At 40.1% G+C, this 7,048-nt stretch overlaps 1 protein-coding gene across 2 annotated transcripts in view; it reads right to left on the bottom strand.

Moving 5' to 3' along the window:
• Positions 1–751, bottom strand: part of LOC106592643 (uncharacterized) — a 19,646-nt gene extending 18,895 nt beyond the window's left edge. For both annotated transcript variants that reach the window (XM_082966520.1, XM_082966515.1), the window contains exon 1: positions 1–751. This exon is cut by the window's left edge and continues 230 nt beyond it. The gene's annotated coding sequence lies outside the window, so the exon portion shown is untranslated.
• Positions 752–7,048: the final 6,297 nt, after the last annotated feature.

The following is a 7,048-nucleotide window of genomic DNA, read 5'->3' on the forward strand; positions in this document are numbered from 1 at the left end:
CCGGCAAGTATCCAAATGTGTCACTTTGTACAGTTGGTTATTGGTTCCAGCTGGCGAGTCTATTTTTCACAGTGAGTCAGCTAGCTAGACAGTCGACTGAGTAAAGTCCTTGTCTTGCAAAGTCCAGTCCTAATAATAATAATGATACAATTTATAGCCTATTCTATTTGTTAAATGTAGTCCTGTTTTAGACAATTGAATGAGAATTCTGGATATAAATCAATAGCATATATAAATGAGTAAAAGCGAAGGTTTCCTTTTCAAGGGTCCAAAGATGATTCCAAATGTATCCTGAGATCCTTCACCATTTCACCTGAAAGGTTTTCATCTAAAAGGCGTTCACGCTTCTATACAGGACAGGTGTATTCGCTTCAGAAATCCAGATGTTCGGATGTTGAGAACTTCTCTATTATAGGTGTGTATAAACACACGAACACCGGTGCAACGCCTTCTTTCTGTTGTCCGTCCAGGTTAATTTAGCAATAGGCTACTATTCACATAGCCAGACTGCGTGCTATTCAAATAACCCAACATCTGTTCAATTGACAGAATAAGCTTATACAACGCGACCCCGTTGACTGCAATCTCGCAACCTCGCTCTCTCCCGATTTCAAATAGTGTCAGTGCTTCTCTTTAGCTGCCACTGCCGGTTTGCGTTCTTCCCCTTTACGTTTTATCCAAGCTCGGGTTGATCGCGCCTCGGTGCCGTTGGATTCTGGTTACCTCGGGACGGTGCGCTGCCTTCCAAATAGAAAACTGCCTCCTCAAGTTTGTATCGCTGGCGCCCCCCGCCCCTTTAAGGCTGGGCTAGCATATCCTTATTTGGAACAAGGAGAGATTCTCCTTGGTCGAGCGAGGAGAGAGCACTGTACAGCGGTCTTAAAGGGAACGTGTATCTCTACTCTGTCAACTGTAACTGCACTTGTCTGCCGATAATTTAGCCTACTTGTCTGCGGAATTCTTGGTGCAATGGAAGGGCCTCTCGTTCATTGAGATTTAGAATGTTGTTTCTCGTTTCAGACACACAGCAGTAGGCTAGCCGGTACCTCGGCCTGTAGCCACAGCGTCATGTGATCATGAATGATCAGTTCCTTTGACGTAAACTTTGTCTACTCTGTGTCTTGCGTTATTTTCCTTTGCTTTAGAGATCAGTAGGCCTATGCTGTAGTTGAGTGCATGCAGTCAGTAACACCAGTCCCAATTGCATAGATCAGAAGTAGACACTATAGCCTGTAGAGCCTGCAGTGGTCCCACAGTGTATGCAGACAGTGTAAGACTATCTGTTAGATTTATATCTTAGCTTATGTGTACGTCCGACTCTGACCTCATTTACAGGAAGCTCACTCATTCCTGAATAGGTGTCTCTGTATGTGTGTGTGTGTGTGCGTGCATTCCTGTGTGTGTGTGTGTTAGTTTGTGCGTGCCTGTGTGTGTGCATCTGCATGTGTGTTTATGCATTTGTGTATGTGTGTCCTGACAGGTTGCCAGGGGTCACCGTAGATTCTATCTCCTCGGTCACGGATGCTACAGGAAGTGACACGGGCGGTGTGACATCCCTGGGGGGCTATTTCTGTCCCCCACTCCCTGACATGCTGCATACACAGGCACTGAATGACTGCCACACACACACACACACACACACACACACACACACACACACACACACACACACACACACACACACACACACACACACACACACACACACACACACACACTGAGTGATTTGACTTCCCTGAGCTCATTGTAACTGGATGACCTCCAAACATGATGCTGAGCTGGGTATGTAATGGTTATGAGTGTGTGTGTGTGTGGTGTGTCTATTTGTGTGTGTTTATTGCAACTTCAAAGGGGGGATTGAGTTCACTGTCATGTTTGCCCTCATACCTCAATCTACTCTGTTGGAATGCACGGTGTGTGTGGCAGGTCCTCTTCATGGGTGGTGTGTGTGTGTGTGTGTGTGTGTGTGTGTGTGTGTGTGTGTGTGTGTGTGTGTGTGTGTGTGTGTGTGTGTGTGTGAATGTGTGCATGCATGTGTGAGAGAGACAGAAAGAGAATGATTGATCCTGTAAAGTGCATATGTACAGTACTGTAGTGTGATCATGTGTGATCCGTGTTATCCTGTGTGTGCCCTATTGGAGTGCATATGTGCATTTATGTGTGTGTATGCACTCCTCTGTGGGGCAGAGGGGGGCACTGTCTGTCTGGATTGTTAGGTCATTTAGTTATTTCTGATGTTGTTAGGATCCCCATTAGCTGTGGCAAAAGCTACAACTACTCTTCCTGGTGTCCAGACACAACATAAAACATGACGTAATACACAACATAAAACATGACGTAATACCCAACATAAAACATGACATAATACACAACATAAAACATGACGTAATACCCAACATAAAACATGACATAATACACAACATAAAACATGACGTAATACACAACATAAAACATGACGTAATACCCAACATAAAACATGACGTAATACCCAACATAAAACATGAAGTAATACACAACATAAAACATGACGTAATACCCAACATAAAACATAACGTAATACCCAACATAAAACATAACGTAATACACAACATAAAACATGACATAATACACAACATAAAACATGACGTAATACACAACATTAATAGACAAGAACAGCTCAAGGACAGAACTACATACATTTAAAATAAGAATATAGAAATACAAAAGGTCCTGCAGTGACAAAACACTGAGAAGACAGAGAGACCCATACTATGGGCTTACATCCAGTCACATCTAGCGAGATGTTTGCATTCATTCATACATACATACATACATACATACATACATACATACATACATACATACATACATACATACATACATACATACATACATACTTTCTAAATGTCTCTACTTTTAATATTTTTGATACTGAATGTTATCAGATCTTCAACCAAAACCTAACATTAGATAAAGGGAACTCTGAGTTAACACATACACTTCATGGATATCATAAGATGAATGCACCAATTTGTAAGTTGCTCTGGATAAGAGCGTCTGCTAAATGACGGAAATGTAAATGTGAATGTACTTATTTCATTTATTTAATAAACTAAATTATGCAACACCCAATACCCCTGTGTGAAAAAGTCATTGCCCCCTTTAGCTGCAATGGCTCCAACCAAACACTTCCTATTGTTGTTGATCAGTCTCTCACTTCGGTGTGGAGGAATTTGAGGAATTTGCTGTGGAAGCATTTGGTTGCAGTCATTGCACAACCAGACATTGAGTGTAAGGGGGCAATTACTTTTTCACACAAAGGAATTGGGTGTTGAGTAACTTTGTTAATTAAATAAATAAAATATGTATACATTTTTTTGTCATTTGTAAACTCAGGTTCCCTTCGTCTAATGTTGGGTTTTGGTTGAAGATCTGATAACATTCAGTATCAAAAATATGCACAAATAGAGAAAAACAGAAAGGGGCAAATACTTTTTCACGGCGCTGTGCATATCACTGTAAATATCAGTGTGCATATCCCTGTAAATATCAGTGTGCATATCACTGTAAATATCAGTGTGCATATCACTGTAAATATCAGTGTGCATATCACTGTAAATATCAGTGTGCATATCACTGTAAATATCAGTGTACATATCACTGTAAATATCAGTGTGCATATCACTGTAAATATCAGTGTACATATCACTGTAAATATCAGTGTGCATATCACTGTAAATATCAGTGTGCATATCACTGTAAATATCAGTGTGCATATCACTGTAAATATCAGTGTGCATATCACTGTAAATATCCGTGTGCATATCACTGTAAATATCAGTGTGCATATCACTGTAAATATCAGTGTACATATCACTGTAAATATCAGTGTGCATATCACTGTAAATATCAGTGTGCATATCACTGTACATGTTAGTGTGCATACACAGTAAAGTCCAGAGTCACTGGATCCCCTGACAAAGATGTGCAAAAAGACTCTAAATGAACAATTCAAATACTGAGCTACACTGTATGCTAAAAAGAAATACAAAAACAACTCTTCCACACCAAGACAATTGTTCAGAGAAAGTCCAACAAGCAGTACAATTTTAATTGTAATTTCTATTGTGTGTGTATGGTTGGTGTTTCTAAACTCTTAGAAAAAAATAATTCCTCGGCTTTCCCCATAGGAGAACCCTTTGAAGAACCCTTTTTGGTTCCAGGTAGAACACTTTCTCTTCCAAGTAGAATTCTTTTGGATTCCATGTAGAACCATTTCCACAGAGGGTTCTACATGGAACCCAAAATGGTTCTACTTGGAAACAAAAAGGGTTCTACCTGTAATCAAAAAGGGTTATCCTATGGGGAAAGCCTAAGAACCATTTTGGAACCCTTTTGGAACCCTTTTGTCTAAGTATTGATCTATTCCCTAGCCTCTCTAATTCACTATCTGTTTTTATAACTGTGCACTACTTTGACCAGGGCCTACAGGGTCCTAAATAGTATTGCACTATATAGGGAATAGGGTGTCATTTGGGACGCACACAATACAGGCAGTCCGTGTGACTACACTTTAACGTTCTAAACAGAGAGAGAGAAAAATATGGGTTTAAGTCTGGGTTAGACCTGGTTAGACGGGGTGGTTAACGATTTCTCCTTCTCTTCTCATTTTCTCTCTCTGTTGTGTTGTGTTGTCTCCTGTCCTCTTTTTCCTGTCCTCATTTCTCCTCTCCTCCTTCCTATCTATCAACAGGAACTCTCTCTCTCTCTTTAATGAATGAATAAACAAGGTTCTGTCTGACTGCCTGATCTAATTAATTAAGTTCAATCAGCTTCTTCCTAGTCCCATATCCTGAGTCCCCACCAGACATGGGGGGCAACAAACAGCTGTTACACCATCACAGTGGGCTGGCTACCTCAGAGGATGTGTCTATACACTGTATATTCAGTTTTACCAGCATGTATTTGATTCAGTTTGACCAGCATGTATTTGATTCAGTTTGACCAGCATGTATTTGACTCGGTTTGACCAGCATGTATTTGATTCAGTTTTACCAGCATGTATTTGAATCAGTTTGACCAGCATGTATTTGACTCAGTTTGACCAACATGTATTTGATTCAGTTTGACCAGCCTGTATCTGATTCAGTTTGACCAACATGTATTTGATTCAGTTTGACCAGCCTGTATCTGATTCAGTTTGACCAACATGTATTTGATTCAGTTTGACCAGCATGTATTTGATTCAGTTTTACCAGCATGTATTTGATTCAGTTTGACCAGCATGTATTTGACTCAGTTTGATCAACATGTATTTGATTCAGTTTGACCAGCCTGTATCTGATTCAGTTTGACCAACATGTATTTGATTCAGTTTGACCAGCCTGTATCTGATTCAGTTTGACCAACATGTATTTGATTCAGTTTGACCAGCATGTATTTGATTCAGTTTGACCAACATGTATTTGATTCAGTTTGACCAGCATGTATTTGATTCAGTTTGACCAGCCTGTATTTGATTCAGTTTCAGTGTATTTGTTGGACATGTACACTGTGTGTACATTTAGTATGAGGAATGAACCAGTGAAGGCTTCTTCTGATTTGACTGCAGTTATATCACTTCTCTTGGAATAAGGGAAAATCATCCTTAAATTGGATTCACTTCTAAAAGAGGGAGGTAGAAGCTAAGGGTTGAATTAAAGTGGAACAGACAGCATTTTAGCAACATGAAATCTTATCTGTTCATATACACCCCCAGGAAGAATATGACACTTTTTTTTACATCTTCTATCAAGTGAGCACTTAGATATGGTCATTTTCACATTTTCATTCACTGTTAGAGTGTTTGGGAATTATGTGTAGTAAGGCATTTGTGAAAGTTCTAGTAATATAGTGGTAAAGTGGCCGTGCGTTTGGACAATTAATAGACATGCAGTACTGTAAATAAAACCTAGTAAAAACATCTGTCTCACCCAGGACCGGAGTCTACGCAGACCTCTGTGCCATAGCCAATCAGAGCTACAGTAGGCCTTTATGAAAACAAGCCATTTGCCACAAGGGCCTGCCATCATTCACTTTGAACTGGACTCTGTGTTTACAGGCAGTTGCAAGAGCGCAACTTTATATCATTAGAATGCATTCGGCAAAGCCACTAAATACACCTGATGGATATCTGCAAACATGGAAATACCACAGGAGTCTTTCTTACATTTGGGAACTTTAGGGAAAGGGGGATACCTAGTCAGTTGTGTAACTAAATGCCTTCAACTGAAATGTGTCTCCGCATTTAACCCGACCCCTCTGAATCAGAGAGGTGCAGGGGGCTGTCATAATCGACATCCACGTCTTCGGCGCCCAGTGGGTTAACTGCCTTGCAGAACAACAGATTTTTACCTTGTCAACTCGGGAATTCGATCCAGCAACCTTTTGGTTACTGGCCCAACGCTCTAATCACTAGTACAGTCCTATTGATCAAACAACCATAAAAAGGTAGGCTATCTTTCCCTATATGCACATCATCAACAACAACAAGTTCAGCAACTAATGCTAGACAGAGCAAGATGAGTTAAAATCTAACAAAGGAACTTTAGTTAAACCCTTTCAAATGTTTTCAACTAGTTGGCTGTCAAAATTGCACTGATATAAGATGGGAAATAGCCTGCTCGTCCTTCTGAGGCTTGTCCCAACCAAGTACCCAAGCTAACTGGCTAAAGTTGTCTAGCTTGCTAGCTAGCTACTTCCAGACACAAATGAGAAAACACCTCACTCTGACCATTTTACTCGCCCTAGCAGAGCTGGTTAGGCTGTTTACATGTTATCTAGAGCATTTGTGACTAACTATTAGGCTTCTTTTGCCTACGTTACTGAATGCTTCACTGTTCATCATGGAATGTTGAGTCAAATAGAACCTATTTTTTTTCAATCTCTTATAAAGTTGGTTTAGTAGCATAAACTGGCCATTTTACATATTTGACTGATATTATGATTGTCTGTTTGTTTCATATCTGCAAAGAAGCAAAAAATGTTTTAACTTCCACTTTAAATCAGGCATAAGTAAGTGACTAGTGGG

The sequence above is a fragment of the Salmo salar genome, chromosome 02, assembly GCF_965601325.2.
Source record: "Salmo salar chromosome 02, fSalSal1, whole genome shotgun sequence".
Taxonomy (NCBI): domain Eukaryota; kingdom Metazoa; phylum Chordata; class Actinopteri; order Salmoniformes; family Salmonidae; genus Salmo; species Salmo salar.